The sequence below is a fragment of the Rattus rattus genome, chromosome 11, assembly GCF_011064425.1.
Source record: "Rattus rattus isolate New Zealand chromosome 11, Rrattus_CSIRO_v1, whole genome shotgun sequence".
In the NCBI taxonomy this organism is placed as follows: domain Eukaryota; kingdom Metazoa; phylum Chordata; class Mammalia; order Rodentia; family Muridae; genus Rattus; species Rattus rattus.
In genome coordinates, this window is record NC_046164.1 from 80,651,848 (window position 1) to 80,671,549 (window position 19,702).

A 19,702-nucleotide genomic window follows, 5' to 3' on the forward strand; every position below is an offset into this window, starting at 1 on the left:
CAGATGGATGTGAATTACTGAGTGAGCAGAGGGGTGGGGCCGGGCCATCTGCAGATCCGCTGCCCTTCTCAAGAGTGTGCCTGTTAACTTAGCAGCACTAGGCCGTGCCACCTTCAGCCTCCGCTGTCTTTGGATTCTTCCTGGCTAAACAGAAAAGTGGCAGACGCCTCCAAGTTGACACGAAACTCAAGCACCCCCTTAGGTGATGTACAGATATGTTTCTGTGTTTGTTAAGAGCTTGTTTTGCCTGGAACCCTTCCTTGACCTTGCAGCATCCGTAACATGGACATGAATGTTTGTTCACTGCAGAGTGTAACTTTGCACACTCCATACAGTGCCCGTTCCCCTCAACCGTTTCAGGTTGTTTGATCTTTGTTGCTGGAGAATGAAATGGTGCTTGCAGGTGATGTGTGGCCTTGCCCTGCTTCCACTGTCAGATTGTTTCATAAGATTACGAGACAAGAAAAGGGTGAGAATCCCAGAGGCCGCCGCGGGACAGGCTCGCTGGCTGGGAGAGTGTGCAATCCTGCACCAGCAGGAATTTGCAGCTTTTTCCTTCAAGATTTCCCAGGTAGTTGGATCAGATAGGCCTGATCTTCTGATCTCAGCACTGGCAATGACAAGCTTCGCCACCTCTCCCAGGCCACTGTGCATGTCACCTCGTAGCATGGCTGACTATCTAGTGCAGTCTCTGGTGACACAGGTTAAGTGACCATGGGACACAAGCGATGATGTCCTGGCTCGAGTGGTTAAGCTACCTGCGTGACATGACACAAGTAGGACATCAACATGGCACATGATTACACCCGGTGACACAAGTTAAGGCATCTGCATGACAGTTAGGGCATTCTGGTCACAAATGGCACAGATAAGCCCAGGCAGCTAAGCTCAGGTGATCAGTGGGGTCCCAGGGATTGTGGGGACAGAGTGATGACCAAGGACATGGTTGATGTGGCTTTGCCCCAATATGAGTTTTCAACTGTATTGCTTTTATTATTTTTTGTGTTTATTTACATAAATATCTAAATTATTAGTGAGATGCTAACATTTCAACAATTCTCATAGTATTTCTCCCCCAAGACATTCCATGTTCCACAGCTTTGGCCTGACTTCTTTGAGAGCACAGTCTCCCAATAACCCTTATACCCAGAACCTTCTACCCTGAGACCCAGCCTGGAACTGAGCTAGGGTGTGCGGAGGATACCGAGAAAGAATTCCTAGCATCTGTCTGAAGGGCACTGTTTCCTGGGCTCTGCTGAGTCCCTCTGCCACAGAAGAGTTAGAGGGTTAGAGTTAGAGTTTGTGTGTTTGAATACATATTCATCAGATCTCCTGTGCTACGAGCAGCTGGTTGGTGGGCCTGGGGACTGAGGGAAGAGAACAGAGAGGGAAACAGTGGTGAGGTTGCCTTCCATTTGCACCAGACCGCTTGCTTTCTCACCTCCTCAGTGGGGCCCGCTGGCTCTGCTACTAGCCTGTGGACATGTGAGATAAGGACTTTGTTTTTGGTGATGTCCACACTCTGCCGGTGGGCTGCCTTTGACTCAACTCTGTGCTCGCCGATTATCTCCACAAGCGGAATGCCACAGACAAACAAGTTGATCTGGAATGTTTCTCATTCTTTTAGGATATTCTCTTTCATCTGTTCTCTCCATTCAAAACCTAAGTCGTAGAGGTTTCTAAATGTGCCCTTTCTAAATATACTTACATTCTCTGTTTCAGTGGTGTATTTTTGATGCTATTTGTTTGCTTGATTTTTTTTTTTTGTCTCAGTCCTGACACTGGATTTGTATTATAATGTAAGGAGATCTTATTGTGGTTTTTACTCTGGCTATTTAAATTCAAGAGAAAAAAAAATACCTGAGTGGCCTACCAGAAGTATCAAGAGTTCTAGATTTTAGGATTAAATAGCAGATAGAGGCCGATGTGCAGGGCACAGTTGAGTGGTCCCTCTCAGCCCGCGAGACTAAGGTGGTCATTATACTCTACTGTGGAGAGTAGGAATGCAGAGCTCAAACTCTCATTTTAAGTTCAAGAAAGGCTGTGTGTATAGATACATGTGCACATGCCTGTGTGTGAGAAGATATATGTGTGCATGTGTCTCTTGTACTTTTGCATCTGTGTAAGTCTAATGGCATGTTTGCTGTTGTATAATCTTTTGTGCGCATGTGTATTATGTGTATGTGTGTGTGTGGTGTGTATATGTGCTTGTATGTATGTTGGGTATATATATTTTCCTGTGCCTCTGACTGTACCTATGTCTGCATCTCCTTGTATCTGAGTGTGTAAGGCACATGTGCCAGGATCTGTGCACGGACCTGTATTTGCGTGTCTGTGTGCATGCGTGTGTTGTGTGTGACACAAGCTCTCTGCTAAGCCCCCGGCATGATTCCCTATTCTTACTTCCCTTTCTGTCAGTTCTCCACAGTTCTTTGATTTCAGTTGGGCTGCTTCTTGAGCGGCTTCCTCTTTTCCTGCAATTCCTATATTTCAGTGTTCACCCTCGTTCCTCTTCACGGGCTCTTACCATACAGCCAGGAGGATGTGGAAACCCAGTTACAATATGACACACAGCACAGTGTCACAATCACCTCCTGGGGACGGTGATCAGGATGGGGTAGGAGAAGCAGGGAGGGACAAGGACAGAATAGAGAAGTTGGGCTCTGGGAGCCCAGGACTCCCTGCTGCCCGGCTGCTATTCCAGAAGTGTGGTGAGCAAAGTATACCATTCCATTGTTTTCTACAATGGTAGCTGGGGCTCACACATCTGCCTTGGGGCTAGGGCCTCTCGGTCATTGCCTCATAATCCTGCTTTTCCTCCAAAATGCCTGTTCTGTTGGCCTCCAAACTTCCCTATTTCTGACTATGGGTTATTATGGTCTCCTCCCCTCCTTGGAAGCTTCTCCTTCCCAAAGCCAGTTCCTACCATGTGACCAGCTGAACAAGCACCTCAGACAGTTCCTCTTGTCTTGGAACTCCAGCTTCCAGAGGGCCCTAGGATGGCTCCCAGCCTACCATCCCCGCCCCCTAGATTTCAGAACACTGTCTCCGTTGTAGCTCGGAACAGGCAGAGGATCACCTACATTTCTACTACAGGTCTCTTCCTAGCTAGACTCACCTACATGACTTCTAATAAGGCCCCCTAGGAACCCAGGGCCCATGGTCCATTTCTGCTGCTACTCCATGATGGCTTTTGGACAGTGGGTGTGGTGTGCTATGTTCTTATCGTACTGCCAAGCTAAAGACTCCTGAGCCATAGACACATCTTTCTCCTACAATGTTTTTAAGTGACCCTCTGGGGGTTACAAACCTATTTTTGGAATGGCTGCATCCCTCCAATGATGTTTGGCTTGTTGGAAAGGCCTAGTTTCATATGTTACTTGAAGCAGAAAGTTTATTTAAAACAAAAACATGTCAGGACTTAGAGTGTTACCTGGGAGATTGGCTATGAGGTTCCATGAACTTGGGCTGCATCCACAGCTTGTTAAGTCTCACTGGTAACCTTGGGCAGTCGGTTGTCTGTGAGTCTTACTTCTGTCTCTGGTAAAATGGTGGAGGGAAGTATTTATCTAAGGGTCGCTCCAGGAATTAAAGAAGTAAATGTATGGAAGGTACTCAACACAGCTCCTTCACCTAGAGAAAGCTCTAAGGCTGCTACGGGGACGGTGGGGGAACCAGTGGCCTTGACCTAGATGTTAAATGCTTGACACATCTGATTTTTAACTGGGAAGGGCACAACGACTTAAACTACTCATTTCTATACGTTTCCCAATAAAGAGCTCCTGAATCATACAATGAGAAAAACAGAAAAAGAAGAAATTAATTCTCTCATTTCAAAGAAATGCTAATGATAAGGACAGGACTTTCTGAGATGGCCTGCTGGTAAGAAATGGCTGGTCCCTACTAGGAAAAGCATGTGGTATTTGAAGGTTCTTCCCAAGAGATCTGACATTTTGATGACAGTACCAGTAAGCCAGGGGTTTCTGAGTAATGAGCTGAGCTCAGAGAAAGGTAATGGCACCTGAACAAAGGGTAGCCAGCACTTCCGGAGGGCTGAGTGTCTTCCCTGGTCACTCAGACCATGTGGAGCCAAGAGACAGGCATTTTTCTAGATTTCCTTGTGAGGAAGCTGAAGCCTAGTGATGTTGTGTAGCTGACTCTTCGGTCCCTCAGAACTGATAATGTAAGATAGGGCCTGAATAGAGCTTGCTTCCACGGGCCCATTTTTCATGGCAGTTTCCAAAGCTTGGAGGCCAGCTGTTAGGACCGAGGTCGTTGCTAACCCATGAGAACCTCGCTCTGAGGGCCACACAAGATAGAATGTAGTCAGCATTTGTAATGCTTAGTTCTTGTTGTAATGGGAGTCTAGACAGAAAGGAAGAGAGGAGAGGGAGGAGAATAATAAAGGGGAGAAGGAGCCTTGGAGACCTCCCTACAAAAAGAAACATCCAATGCAAAGGCTTTGTGTGCTGTTCCTTGGCCGGACCCTCTTAACAGTGGTTCTCAACCTTCCTAAGGCGGCAACCCTTTACTATACAGTTCTTCATGGTGTGGTGACCCCCAACCATGAAATCATTTGTATTACTGCTTCATAACTGTAATTTTGCTACTGTTATGGATCACAATATAAATATCTGTATTTTCAATGGTCTTAGGCGACCCACATAAAAAGGGTTATTGGACCCCCCACAAGGGGTCCATAGGGCAAGTTGAGAACCACTGCTCTATAGAGGATCAGATATAGAGGGAGCTCATGCATGCCACATGTGACTTTTAATTAGTTGTATCTTCCACCGTAAACATACTTGCCCTAAGTATAAAAAGTAGTTGATACTTTATGCTAATAAAGCTTCTTCGGGCAGTTTATTAGGTGTGTAACAGCTTCGTGTGCATCTCAAGTCTTACTTTTGGAGATGTGGATGTGTCTTACTATAATAAGAAAGCATGCTTGTGAACCAGGGTTTCACGGCCTCGTGCAGTATGTGAAGTTGTCAAAAGCCTGCTGACCACCCTAACCCCGATTTCTCAGCCTGAGTGTACGTCAGTGCTTCCCCTCAGACAAGGGCACACATGGTGAGCCAGTGCCTGGGCTCGTGGCGGGGAGAGCAGCAGAAAGACAGACAGACGTCCTTCCCATCGCTCCCCCTTCTTTGCTGAGTCACTCTTTGCTTGGAATTCTGACAGGAGCCCGTTGGGCTTCTGGAAGGGAGGGACAGAAAAGGATCCACCCTCTGTGTGTGTCCCGGGAGAGATTACATTATCTTCAGCCACCCTGAGGCTCGACCTAGGCTTCTGGAATCTTTGGGGCTGACACAAAGCCAGTTCTGGCGATGGGAGGGAATGGTCATGAGTGTACAAGGAGCTAAGTCATTGAGCGTTCTCTTCACCTGAGCCCTCTGGGACTTAGAGTGCTTGGCTCCACTTTGCACGTGTCCCCTCATTTCAAGGGACCAGCATACCCTACATCTCACCTATGTGAGAGCTGCACGCTTCTGAACTATATATAGGAACCAGGTCAACAACTTGGTTGTCTACAACTGCTGGTTGGTTTTAGCAAACAGCTCAACGTGTTGCTCTTGGAAGCATGTTCCTGGAAAGGCTGGTCTGCCACCCATGTGTAACCTCTTCACTCAATCCATGCCTAGCAGTGGATGGAAACTCATTAGCTGGACCATACCTCTCTACTCCGAGAATGGCTAAGCTTGCCATGGAACCTTCCAGACTTCCCTCCTCCCTCCCATACCTCTGCCCTTCTCTGGTGAACACAGACACCTCTTCACTTTGCGGTGGGTACCTCTGGCTATGCCTGCCCAGCCATTCTAGGGCCTGGGTTTTGGAAGCCAACCCCAGAAGCCTCCTTGTGTCTCTCCTGCCACCTGCAGTTAGTGCTCTGACGCATGGCCTAGTTATCCAGCAAGATTCCAATGCCTACTCTATCCTCAGTATACTGGCTTGTGCAGTCCAGTAAAGATGTCTCTCACTGGCACAGAACTTCAAATGAAACGGGAAATAAATATCTCAACTTTTAGCTCAGATCCAAGTCCTCAAATGATGTCACCCTACTAGGAGACACTTAGCAAGCACCTTTCTTATAGTGATCCCCCTCCTGCCCACACCGTGTTCACCTTACTCATCAAGACACTCCTTTTTTCTGTCTTTAAAGCTCTCATTGTTCTACTTTCCTCCTGCTCACATGGTTCTTCTTGAATCACAGGTCTTACGGGTGATGTTTAGAAACTTCTCGTGGCAATTCTGCATACTTTGTACCACACAAGTGAAGAAGTAATGTTTTGATGAAACTGTAGCGCTTCTTTTTAAAAAAAAAAAATCAAAAAGACAAGAAAATTAAAACATTCATAAAATATCTCTAAGCTTCCCCCCCTCACCCCCAGACAACCAGATTTAACCTTCCAAACTGTGGGTCTGTAACACCCAGAACCCTGACCTAGCTGACATGAACTGTGTGTAAGTGGGCTGGGAGAGAACATCTCAGTGTCAGGACCTGGGGGAATTACAAATGGCACCATGGCGATGACTTGTGGCTTCCCTTGCAAATACGACCGTAACCATCATTGCTACTCTCGGCTCTGAGGAAATTCTGAATCCATCTCTGTCTTTCTAAGTCCTATGTTGCCTTTTCTAACCTCATTTGCTCTCTGTGACTTTTTAGTATTATGTTGGTAAAATATAGACAAAAGCAGGAAGGACGGGTTGGCAGTGTGATCGCTGGGAGAGCACAGCCCTGAACTCTGCCCTCAGTACTGAAGGTAAAACCCAGGGGTGCTACAACCAGAAAAAGGGACACACTGCCCTCTTCTCCACTGTCTGCTAGGAAGCAAATCCAACGTGTGGAACCAGGATGTTGGGAACAGCCCCAATGTTCATCTCCCCCAACAGCCTAAAGCACAGGGAAGATCACCTCAAGCACACCACAGATAAGAGTCCCTGTCAGAATATTAGAACAGAAGAACACTGTTAGGATTTTCAGTGCTGGAACACACAAATGGTCCTTGCCCGACATCCTCTACCCTGGCTCCGTTGTCCTGGGTTGGTTGCCATACTGTCTTCCTGCCGCTGTTCCCACTCGGGGAAGGTGACAAACGGTAGTTGGGTGTAGCCAATGTCATAGGCCCATAGGATTCTTTGTGGACAAGAAGATAAGGAGTTATCTTCCCGGCCTGTGGTTTTGTGCTGAGCACGAAGCTAACTGCTTGTCCTCTCGGTGTGGTAGCCAGGCCCGTGGGGTATTATCGCGACTCGGCACTCAAACCTGGCAGAACAGATGGGATTATTCCCACTTAGTGGATGAGGAAAGCGAGCTCAGACAGTCAGTGCAGGATACATTTTCCAGCCGGGAGGGAAAGCCCATCTTCAGAGGCCCCCCTGACCCAGACATAGTCAGCTACCTCTTCCTTCCATGAGATCATAGCCACCTTTGTTTCCTCTAGACTTACAAATGTTCAAGAACATCCAGAACCATTGGAAGCCACAGGGGTCATTTGATTGGAGATCCAGTAGACACAGACTGTATTAATGTTTGACACTGAATGAAATGAATGTCAAAAACTACTTTCCCCCTTGTTGACTTTGCTCTAAATATGCATGCATCCTGGAACTGCATGTGAAAGCCACCGTGTTCTGCAATGTGCTCTCTGACACTTCTCAATTGCTGGACGTGGATTTCCGAAACTATCCAACTATTGTAGTTATTAAGTAGAGCACTTTCTAGCTGAACTGTGTCACAGATACCCTGTACTTCCTGTGCATGTTACCAAAGGAACACTGAGTGCTTGTCAGTCATGGCCTCGTTCTGAGCATGGCCGTGGTCAGACCACATGAGCTCTCAGAGCTGGGCATTTACCTGGACGTAGGTTCACGTGAAGACCAGGATGGGGGCTTCTCAAAAGCATCTCCAGGCTGGGATCATTGAGCAGGCCCTGTAGACCCCATAATACTGTGAGAGCCAAACACAAGGAGTCCAGAGAGTAGAGAGTCTGGTTCTAGGGAAGAGATGATCTGGGTGACTCCATCCAGGACCCAGAAAGTCACCTAAGCCAGGAAAGCACGTGCAAATGGTGGCTGGGGGATTTTAACAACATTTGTTAACATTTGCAAACATGGATAACTTGTGAGCTTTGGTCGTTACTTGTTTTAGCCTTTCCTGAAGGACCATCCCTTTATTTATTGAACAGTGTGATCTGCCAAGAGATCACTGATAGCAGTTTCCAGAAGTAGAGGGATTTTGATACAAGATTGGCAGTTCTCCTCTCACAGAACCCTGTAGACTGTAGACTGGCGGGGCATGTGGAAGTCAGATGTGATCGTGGAGAATCAAGGAAGGCAACAGCCTCAGTCTGGTGGATAGAATGATGGGAGCCCAAAGGCCACAGCCCACAATGCACACACAACCTGGGCAGGTACGTGATAGTGATCAGGAAGCAAAGGCAGGAAGTGGCACAGAGTGGCAGGGGTAGGATTGGAGCACAATAGGGAAACTGAGGCGCCTCGAAGAAACTGGGATGATCATTGGACTGTGCGGGTGGCCGTAGAGGAGCTCTGGTGGATTCGTTGACTAGATCCTTGTTTACTGACACACATGGAGATACAGGAAGGAAGCTAGGCCTTGGGGAGAGAGTGGGTTTGGAGGTGAGCAACTGTCTTGTGCCTGGAGGGCACAGGAGTAGCAGGCAGGAGGAAGCCCGGGTGCATCCTGTTCTCTGGGCCCTAGCATAGTTCTGCTGCCTGCTCCTTCTATACTTGCAATCTTAGAGTCATGCAGGGCCCTGTAGCCTACACAGAAGGACCCTTAGTGTCCCAACAGGAGGAGATGGTTAGCAGTTGAAAGAGGTGGGATAGCCTCACGGCTCTTCTGATTCTGCCTCTGGGAGAGAGGTGTAAGACCGCATGCACACCAACACACCTCTCCACAATGGCCCACTGGTGGGACATGGAACTTCTTTGTCAATTAGCTGTCTCTTTGCAAGGCTGGAACCACAACATCATCTATCAGTGATGACATCTAGCTAGTGTCCTCTTCCCATGAGAAAACCCTGAGCTGCCCAGCCAACAGGGAGGCTTAAGAAAAATGTATCTGTCTATAAAGTATACTGGTTCTCAGAGAGGACCTGCCTCTGGCTTCACCCTACACTCCTGTAGAGTACACCTATGGTGTCTATGGGGACCTGGTCCTCTTCTCTGCCTGTTCTCTGCAGTCCTATCCCTGTCACTGTCGCTGATACCATCGCCCCTTCTTTAGATCTGTAAGGACTGCCAAGGTTGCTGTGAACGGTAGACATGTTACTAATGGACTAATGACTTTCCTGTGACTGAAGAGTTAGCATGACCTAAAGCATTGGATGTGAAATCAAGCTACAATGTATTTCCGAATTCTTGTGAAGACAAGAATTCCCTCCCATGGAAGATCGTCATTGACCCTCTTAGACCTGAGAGTGGAGCAGAGCTGCTCTCATTCAGAAAATCTTAAACACTTCTCAGCCTCTCCCTTGGGTGCAGCATCAGGAGCCACTCCTGAGATCCACAGCTAATGCAGGCCAAAGAGTGTGGATTCTGTCATGTCAACCTGTTCTCCAGAATGAGCACAGAATTGGCAGTTCAAACAGGCTTCAGAATCTGAGGGGATTACAGCATGCTGTACGATAGTGATCACAAGAATTTGGGAATCAGAAGTCCCTAGCAGAGAAGCTTGATAAAGATGTATTTCTGAGATTCTTAAAAGACTTGTACAAATTCTCAGTGCAGCCAAGAGCAATGGCAGACGCCATTAATGCCGGCACTCGAGAGGCAGATGGATCTCTGTGTGTTCAAAGCCTTTCCCAGTCTCCATAGCAAGTTCCAAGACAGGTAGAGCGTCAGAGTGTGATCCTGTCTCAAAAAAAGGGTTCTTTTTTTTTATCTATGCCATTTCATAAAACAGTGGCTTAAAGCGGAGGGCAGACTGAGACATGAAGACAAAGTCAAACAAGTAAGTCACTGCCCAGGTCCCACAGTGGGGTGAGCTGCTTCTGATGGGACAGATCAATAACTTTACCCGGTTTCACAGGACAGGGTGAGCTTACACCTGAGGTCTGCTGCAAATGAGCAGGCAGCCAGGAACTGTCCTGATTCAGAACTGCTGGAAGCAATGTGGGGATGTTATCCCAGGCCCTCTCCCTGACCCCTGAGCTTCCCTCCTCTGTGTGTACATGAAGAATGCCAGCCTTAGCTGTGAGGACCACGGAGTGGGCACAGCTAGACAACCGTATTTGCAACACCCTGCAAGTTATTAGCTAGACACTCGTTTGCCATTTGGGAAACCCTGTTGTAACTGTCACCCAATGTGAGTGACCGTGTACAGGCAAGTAAATACATGTGCACGGGGGTGCACACTTAAGTGTGAATGTGTGTGCAGCTGCAAAACCTACACATTTCCCAGTGCCTTACAGCCACCCAAAAGAAGGCTGCTTGCAAAACTGTGTCTTTTGAATTATGAGTATCATATAACAAGCTATGACCTTAGATGTTTATATGTCTATGCTAAACACCAAGACGTTAACTTGTCACATTTACATACTAAACACTCTGCTAAATGCAAAGCGTAGAACTTCCTTTGAGCCCAAGATCCCTTACTACCAAAACAGTGGTGGTGTCTACCTCAAAGGCCCACAGTGAGGCTTGGAGGCTGTCTGTGGAAAATGGTTTGTGTGCACCTGACATTTATAAAGACCCACTGGGTTGCTGCTATAAGAGACTGGATTTTAGCATAGATCAGAGGTTGGCTGTTTGCTGCATTTCCTACTCACTTAGAACACCACGGGTTGCTTTTCCTAAGTTGGGGCTGTTGGATGAACAGTGTATCTGCATCAGTTCCCCTTTGCTCTGCTAGACAGAACCTAGTAACTACAGCTATATTTTGCTTTTAAGCTTCTGATAGTTTTTCGGTTAAGGATAAAAATTAGCAGACTGACTTGAATTACCGTAGACAAAGTATTTATTCTTTTGGAAGGCGCCCAACATTTCATGGCATGTCATCATGGTCTTTGCATTAAATAGTAAAAAAAAAAAAAAAAAAACGTTAAATCCAGGCACGGCGATGTACCTGTAATCTCTAAGGTGGCCGAGGGGGTACCAGGTGGATCCGTGAGCTTCTGGCTAGCCAGTCCAGTTGGATTAGCAATCTACAAATTCAGTGAGAAGCCCTGTCTCAAAAAGGGGCTGGAGAGATGGCTCAGTGGTTAAGAGCACTGACTGCTCTTCCAGAGGTCCTGAGTTCAATTCCCAGTAACCACATGGTAGCTCACAACCATCTGTAATGAGATCCGATGCCTCCTTCTGGTGTGTCTGAAGACAGCTACAGTATATTCACATATATAAAATAAATGAATCTTAAAAGAAAAACAGGATGATGGTGATTATGGTGGTGTCGATGATGGTGGTGGTGATGTTGAAAACAATTAAAGAAACATCAGACACTGATGTGTCCACATACATACTCACACAGCTGCACATGGGCTACCACGTATGTTTCATGAAGGAAAAAGGAAAGAAAAAAGTTTTGCTTGCAAAAAATGTGAGAAACAATGATTTAAGCAAAGTTTGGTAAATATGTCCGTCAGCCTTTATTTCCTGCTGAGTCAGAAGTTTGATTTAGCCGACTACTTTGTGTGTATGGTTCTTGTTGACGCTTCCTGAAAGACACCATGTGCGTGTGCACCCGGTGTGCATGCATGTACATACACACGTACAGACACGTGAGCACAGTATACCAAGTCTTAGGAATTGGGACGCACTAGGAACTGCCATCGGAAGAGGCTGGGGACCTGGTAGCACTTATAAGGGCAACTGCTAAGCGATACCTACGGAACCTGGCAGCTCCTTTTGGAGCAGCAGTCGCCTATCCAACACGCTGATTGGGAACGTTTTCATTGTCTCTGGATACTTTCTAAGACCAAAAGGGGGGGGCAGTCTACCTATGAGGAAGCACACCGATCTATGGAGATGTGTGTTATCCCGTGTGATACTGTGATGTAGCTAAGACCACACTTAGCCAGTACTACTGAATGGTATCCACTGGTTCTAGAATGTTCTAAGCTGTTGAGCCCACCGGAGCTTGCTCGCCGTTCAAAGGTCCTGCTCTGAGGACTGACTTCTCCGTAGCCTATATGAAGACAACAATAACAAATTAGCAGCTAAGCTAGTGGTTTTACCGAGTACCATGCCTTTTTAAAGCTGTGCTGTGCTGTCGTCTACACTCTTACTGTGTCTGTGATGATTTTACAACCTGGCTTTCTTTTCGCCTTCTTTATTGCAGTTGCCTATGGGGCTGATGGCTTTAGGGATTTTCATGCAATAATTCCCAAATCTTTCTCTCGTAAGTATATGCCTTGCTTCTAGAAAATAGATGCTCATTTCATGGTCATTGCCATCACACAGACACCACAGCTTGCATGTTCTCTCATCAACACCTTCCTTTATATCTTGAAAAAAAAAAAGTGATGAACTAAATGTTTGCCATTCTATCATCAAGCACCCATCATCCGGTGTGTCACTGATATAATAAAGTGCAGAGGTACAGGGTGGGGTTTTGTTTGTGAGGCATGGTCTCCCTATTAGCCCTGGCTGGCCTAGACTGCTCTGGGATGCCCAGACATTTGCAATGATCTTCCTGCCTCTACCTCTCCCCCTGCCTCTCCCCTTGCCTCTGCCTCTGCCTTCCCTTCTGCCTCTGCCTCTCCCTCTGCCTCTCCCTCTGCCTCTGCCTCTCCCCCTGCCTCTCCCCCTGCCTCTGCCTCTCCCTCTGCCTCTCCCTCTCCCCCTGCCTCTTCCTCTGCCTCTGCCTCTCCCCTGCCTCTCCCTCTACCCCTGCCTCTCCCTCTGCCTCTGCCTCTGCTCTGCCTCTGCCTCTGCCCCTGCCTCTGCCTCTGCCTCTGCCTCTGCCTCTCCCTCTGCCTCTGCCTCTCCCCCTGCCTCTGCCTCTGCCTCTGCCTCTCTGCTCTGCCTCTGCCTCTCCCTCTGCCTCTGCCTCTGCCTCTCCCTCTGCCTCTGCCTCTCCCTCTGCCTCTCCCTCTGCCTCTCTGCCTCTGCCTCTGCCTCTCCCTCTGCCTCTCCCTCTGCCCTCTCCTCTCCCTCTGCCTCTCTGCCTCTGCCTCTGCCTCTCCCTCTGCCTCTGCCTCTCCCTCTGCCTCTGCCTCTGCCTCTGCCTCTCCCTCTCTCTGCCTCTGCCTCTCCCTCTGCCTCTGCCTCTGCCTCTGCCTCTGCCTCTCCCTCTGCCTCTGCCTCTGCCTCTGCCTCTCCCCCTGCCTCTGCCTCTGCCCCTGTAGAAGTGAATCGTGGAATAGAGGCATGCTCAGCTCACCGGTAAGGATCTGATAGTGAGAGGAGTACAAAGCAGAAAAGTGAGGCATCTGGTGAGAAAGAACTAATGTAGCCACAGTGGGTGTCTCACTGAGAGGCCGCTCAGCAGGGTCCCGATTAAAACTGCAATCAACAACTTTGTGGTCCATGCTTCCTGTCAGCATCAAACAAACCAACATCTTTTCAGATAACTTGTGCAATTTTGTGTGACAGGAAAAAAAGAAGGTGCGCCCTCTTTCCCTTGCTCTGGAGTGCTAACCTCAGAGCAGAGAAGAAAAACTCATGGGTTTCCAGCACATTCTTCTGTGGTGGCTCGTCACGTCACGTAAGCATGCACCGTGTTAGTGTGCATGCAGGCTGGCTGGCTCTCTTCTGAGCCGCTGTGCCCAAAACTATGTAGTAATTTAATCCGTTAATGTATATATTGAAAGTTGGAAATGATAACTATATTTGGGCAACTGTAAGTATTTTCAAGAATAGAGAAGGCTTTTTTAAAAAAAATGCAAGTAGAATTAATACAAAAGTGTTACAGGTTGTTAAACCCCCTAGGTTTTCAGCCTTCAGACCTTGTGTCAATAAAATGTTTCATGTTGTGAAGCAGCAGCAGAAAGCAGACTGTGTTGCCGTCCCTTTGAGGAGAGGTTCAACAGCGTGTAGTGCTTCAGGTCAAACCGAATTACACCCTAAGACCGGCTTGCTGACATCTTACAACTCTAGCTTTAATATTGAGGTGTCAGCAACAGTAACGTTAGGTTTATGGTGTCCTGTTATCAGGATTTAGCAGTATCCATCTAGGTATGCTTCTGGTCAAAGACCTGATAGACTTCTCTTTCCAGAATACAAGAAGTTTATTAAAATGTTCCTCTTATTAGTTATTCCTTTCCTTCAGTTCAATGTGAAGGTAAGAATTTGAGGTTTATTTCTTCATATAGGCATATATGCACACATACACATTTTTATGTGTAAGCTGGAAATGTGCCAGGGCAGGAAATCAGGCTCATTTTGAGCCGACCAGTTACACCTTTGGAATGCTTTGGTAAGTCAGGTGCACATAAGGGTAAGACAGCACATTCTAGGACATACTTTCATTAGGCCTGAGGAGTGGGCAAAGTCCAGCATCACCTAATGTCTAAGCAGATGGGTGAGGTTTTCAGGATGGGAAAAATGACAGTGGGAGATGTTCTGAGACATGATAAATGTCTTCATGTGTTTCATGCCTATCTGCTTATAAAGATGAGTTCATAGTAATACTATCTCTATTTCTTTCCCTCTTCCCCTCAGTTTTAAGTATCTTTCTGGAACAAATGGTTGGTTGAGCCGCAAGTCTCCGCCCAACAGCAACCAAACTGTTCTGGGCCAATATCGCCACCTTGTGGTCGTCCCAGAGAACTGATTTACAGGCTCCTTTCTTGAAGTTAAAATAAACTTTTGGTCTCCTCTATCATCTTTATCCCATTTTGAGTCCCTAGATACATGAGAAAAATTTAAATATGCCTTAAACTTCCTTTTTAATGATTTTACATTTTCTGATATATTTTTATCTCTGACTTCATTGTATTGAAGGCCAAACATCAAATAAGTTTATTTCTAAAAATATGCTTGATTAGGTAGAAACCCTATTATTTTAACTATTTTTAAGTGCTATTAAGTTATACAAATTGTTCTAACTAATGCTTACAATTCATTCTGTTTTTTGAGATATGGTGTCATGTAGCTCAGGCTAGCCTCAAGTTCCCCTGGTAGTTAATGGAGGATAACCTGGTTACTCCTAACCCCCTGCCTTTGCCTCCCAGTTGCTAACATTACAGGTATGCGCCACACTGCTGGCTCCATAAATCCTTAGAGGAAGCATAAACTGTAGACCCATCTGCACGCGCATGTGTGTCTCAGATCTTCAGACCACAATAAATCAAAATATGCCTTATGTATCTTATTCCATTTTACCTATGAGCTCCAGTTATTGTAAAGATACATCTTTACCTTTACATCGCCCATTTCCCATTTAAAATATTTTACATTTCCTTTGCCTGGTCTAAACCCATGCTAGAATGACAGCTTCAGATTTTTTTTTTCCCAATGGAAAAAAATCACATTGTACGTTCTGAAAATCTACTTTTAAACATTAAGATGCATTCTGGAAGGAAACTGACGGTGTAGACATCACATCTGTAAGCCAGAGCCTGCCCGTGCGCATTACACTTCTGCATTAAAAAATGTTCAGCTATTCATGAGGGCACGGCAGCCAAGCCTCTGGTCTCCTGCTGGCCTGAGTTCCTACACTTCTCCAGATTCTTTAATTTGACCTTGTTCTAGAAGCTAGAGGCCTTGCCACACTCGGGGAATGGGGCGGGGGGGGGTGGCATTCTCTTAGGACAACAGGGTTACTATGCTGGTGGCATAGCTCTAAAATACATAGTGAGGTTTTTGTTTTTCTCTATTTTAAGTAGAAACTGAGAAGTAAGGTAGCTTTCATATCCATGTTAACAAAAGCCACACTTTGTAAACACTCAAATCTGCCTCGTCCATGATCTGTCAGTTGCTGGGAGGGCAGGTTGAACCCAGAGCCTCCGGTAGGCATAGGGGGCACTCACAAGACTCCATTTGTGTTGTATATTTAATCAGTTCAATGAAGCACTTCGTCAAGCTCCTTCTTGTTCTAAGTAGTACAGTAGGGATAGAGTTTACAAAATGTGTTTAATATATTCCTTATATGAAGGAATACCACAGCTAAATAGTTCTAGATGGAGTCCCTTATTTTCATGGACAACTTTTTGGTTGAATAGAAATCTGCCAGATTTCTTCTACTTAGCAAGCACCCACTTTGCATTTATCCCCAGAGATATGAGGTCTTCCCTTTGCATAGCAGCCTCCACGTGACAGGAATCCTAAATTCATCATGCTGACAATGTAACCTGCTTCTCGCCCAAATCCTCCTCTCTCTGGTCACTCAGTCTCCGTTAGACATCATAGACCTCCCAACTCAAAACATGGCTGGGAACGTCTGCATCACACCAGCAGCTCCCAGCTCAGCCGTTCCCTCAAACTGTCAATATATATATATATATATATATATATATATATATATATATATATATATATTCTTTCTTTCTCAGAAGCATTAATTTTCAGTCTTTAACTTTCTGATTCCTGATCATCCTTCCCATACTGTGCTCTCTCTCTCTCTCTCTCTCTCTCTCTCTCTCTCCCTCCTCCTCCTCCTCCTCCTTTTTCCCTCCCTCTCTTCTTCCCTCCTCCTACACATACACACACAATTATATATAATTCAAACTGCAGTATAAATCAGGTCAAGTACTTTGAAACTAATGCTGTATGTCCTTAGCAGTCATCCACCTATTTTCCCCCATTTCTTCCCTCCACTGCATCTGGTACCCACACTGACCCGGGATGACTTATGAACCCTCATGCCTCCTGAGCTACCTTTCTATTAATGCTGTCACAGCTGGTAGCAGCACCATCTTGTAAGGCAGAAATGCCAAAGCCCTGCCTTCAGCTGCCCTAGTCCCACTAGTAGTGGGCCCTCGGTGGCCTTCAGGAAGCCAACACCCTATAAAGCAGCACCCATCACGTGATTCGTAACCTGTTTCCTCTTGACTCTTCACTCGCCCTCATTTAGCAAGCAGCCTGCTAGAGTAGAGCTGCTCCTGGTTTGAGAAGTCTAAAAGTTACACCTGTGCACCCTGCTGTCCTGGCCTTCTCTGGGAAGCACCCACTCAGGCATTAGTGACATATGCCAAGAAATCTCCCAGAGGATGTCGCATGAACTCTGCTGTGTTTATTCATGCAGAAAAAAATGCTTATTATTTGCCTCTTCTCTGCCCTGCATGCAGCCTCCTTTACCTCAGTAGAGTCAGGAGTGTGCTAAGGTGATCATACCAACACATGTTCTTCCACAAGGTGGCTTTTACCACACCAGTTATGATTTTTCTCAATGGAATCTTTGACTACCTAGTTTCACTTGAGGGGGGGAGGGAGAGAGAGAGAGAGAGAATCGAAAAATAACCAGAGGTTGAGGGTTTTTGGTTTTTTTTTTTTTTTTTTTTTTTTTTTTTTTTTTGGAGTTTTACTGTGCTTCCAAGAGAACAAGTTGCTATAACAAAAATCCCACAGGCTACTTAACATATAAACAATGTGAGTTCACTTAGCTTGTAATTGTGGAGGATAAGAAGTTGAGTGTGGTGTCTACATCTGGTAAGGGCCTTATGTGGCTTGACAGAGCACTGCTCGAGCCCCGGCCTGCCTTCCTCTTCTTGAAAAGCACTTTGTAGTCAGATTTGTGTTGCTAAGTGAAAACCCAAAGCATGAGTTTACAGTAGAGAAATGCGTATTCAGTTTGGCTCTGAGGATTCCAGGCAAAGAGCAGGGAGGGTGTCGGTGAGACCGGCCAATTATAGTGATGGGGAACATCACACAATCACACGTCAAACGCTGGGAGAATAGAGTCCCAGTCTTTTCTGAGGGGACACCACTAGCCATCTAAGGGCTTCCCACTAGGTCCTACCCCAGAACAGGTTCTCTCCCTGAATGAGCCTCTGGGAAGCATTTATCCAAACCACAGCCATGTGAGTGCAGATACTGGAGAGTTTGACTCTAACTCACCAAAGAGACTTAAGAATTCTGTGGTATCTCCAGAGTCCAGTACCATTAAACACCACTGTGTGAACAGGAGACCGTTCCTCTCTTGCCACATGGATAGGATCTGGCCTCTGAGGGAAGTAAGGACTGCTAATTTGCAAAGTCTCAGATCGGAACCCTGTAGGGAAAGATAGCTTTCTGAGAATTCCCCCTTACAGAATTTCTCAGTGTTGTCCTGCACGTGTGCTGAATTCAGCCTCAGAGTCCAGTCTCACTTCCTGGACCTCAGAGCCCATATTCCGGTTTGTACATCTCATCCTATTACTTGCCAGTGAGTCTTTTCTGCAAAGAGCAAACAGGATAATGTTGGCAGAAAGTGGGCACTGGAGACCTCTGTGCTGCGGTTGCCTCCCAGATCTGCCAGTTGCTAGCTGTGTGACCACAGCAAGTTTTCTGACTGAACTGTACTTCTACCACTACAAAATGATAATGGCATGCCCCTTTTGAGTTCTTATGAGGTCAAATGGCAAGTGCCACTAAAGTACCAGAGGTCTAGTACAAGGTAAGTACAGTAAACATTTTAGGTCAGGCAGAGCCTTGTGTGGATGTCACTTGCTGGGCCCCAGTCCCATCCCCAGTCACCTGCTCCTTTCCTCAGTTCTCTTAGCTGCCCCAGGGTGACCAGGACTATGAAAGTCCCTGTACTTACAGATGAGGAATGAAGGCATAGAGAAGTCAGATGACCTGCCTAAGATCACTGCACCTTTAAATAAAAGTGCCAAGCCTCCATGCCAGCCATTTTTCTCTTGGTGTCTGGACCTCAAATATCCTAGTCAAGAGAAATTTAATAAATAAGATCATCTCTCAGACTGTGAAGCCGGCGGGCTACTTTAACTGGATATTCACCACTGTAAAGAAACCTTGGACACCCCCCAAGAGTCTATTCAAACACACAGCTGAATTCACCCCATAATTTGGGAACCAGCAGGGTTTGGAAAACCCAGGAGTACACACTTCAGACATCCTCTTGGGTCATGTCCTGGCTGCTGCTCTGGGGTCCAAACTTTGAGAATCCTTGGCCAAAAAAATGCTCCTCAGAAGTTATGTCCAATAGGGGCTGGAGGTACGGATCAATGGTTAATAGTAACTGGCCATCTTGTAGAGGACCCAGATTTAGTTCTGAGCACCCACATTTGGTGGTTCACAAAAGCCTGTGGCTCTAGTCCCACAAAGCTGCACACAGTGGGCATACAGACGAGCAGACGCTCCCACAAACACACAGAGGGAAAGCAAAGAACTGCCTCTTCGTTATGTCACATTGTCACCACACTGATTATCTTACTTAGAAAAAAACATACCCTCCTAACTCTTATGAGCCTATAGAACACTGTGAGAAATTATGACTACAGTTTCTACTGGCCATTGAACGCGGGCTTCATCACTGTCCCACTAGTGTTTCAGGAGCGAGTTTATGCAATGTGTTGTATTTTCTTTTAAAATAAATAGGCAGATAATAAAACTGCATGAGTTGCGCTGGGATCGCAGAGTCAATAGGGGCGTTTATCTTTGTACAAACCTTTCTGTTTGAAAGATTCTTACCTGTTGCATTCATAAACTATTCCAGCTAACCCCTTAGCAAATGAAGGAGATGTGAGGGGGACACCTTAACCCTAAGGCACAGGCAGAGGTGGGAGGACATCTTTACCCTAAGGCACAGGCTGAGGTATGCTGAAATAAGGTAAAAAAAAGAAAGCCAGCT

The 19,702-nt window shown here is 46.4% G+C and overlaps 1 protein-coding gene across 3 annotated transcripts in view; it reads left to right on the forward strand.

Annotated features, from left to right (window-relative positions):
* Positions 1–19,702, forward strand: part of Ikzf1 (IKAROS family zinc finger 1) — an 83,744-nt gene that overhangs the window by 41,516 nt on the left and 22,526 nt on the right. The gene's annotated exons all lie outside the window — the stretch shown is intronic.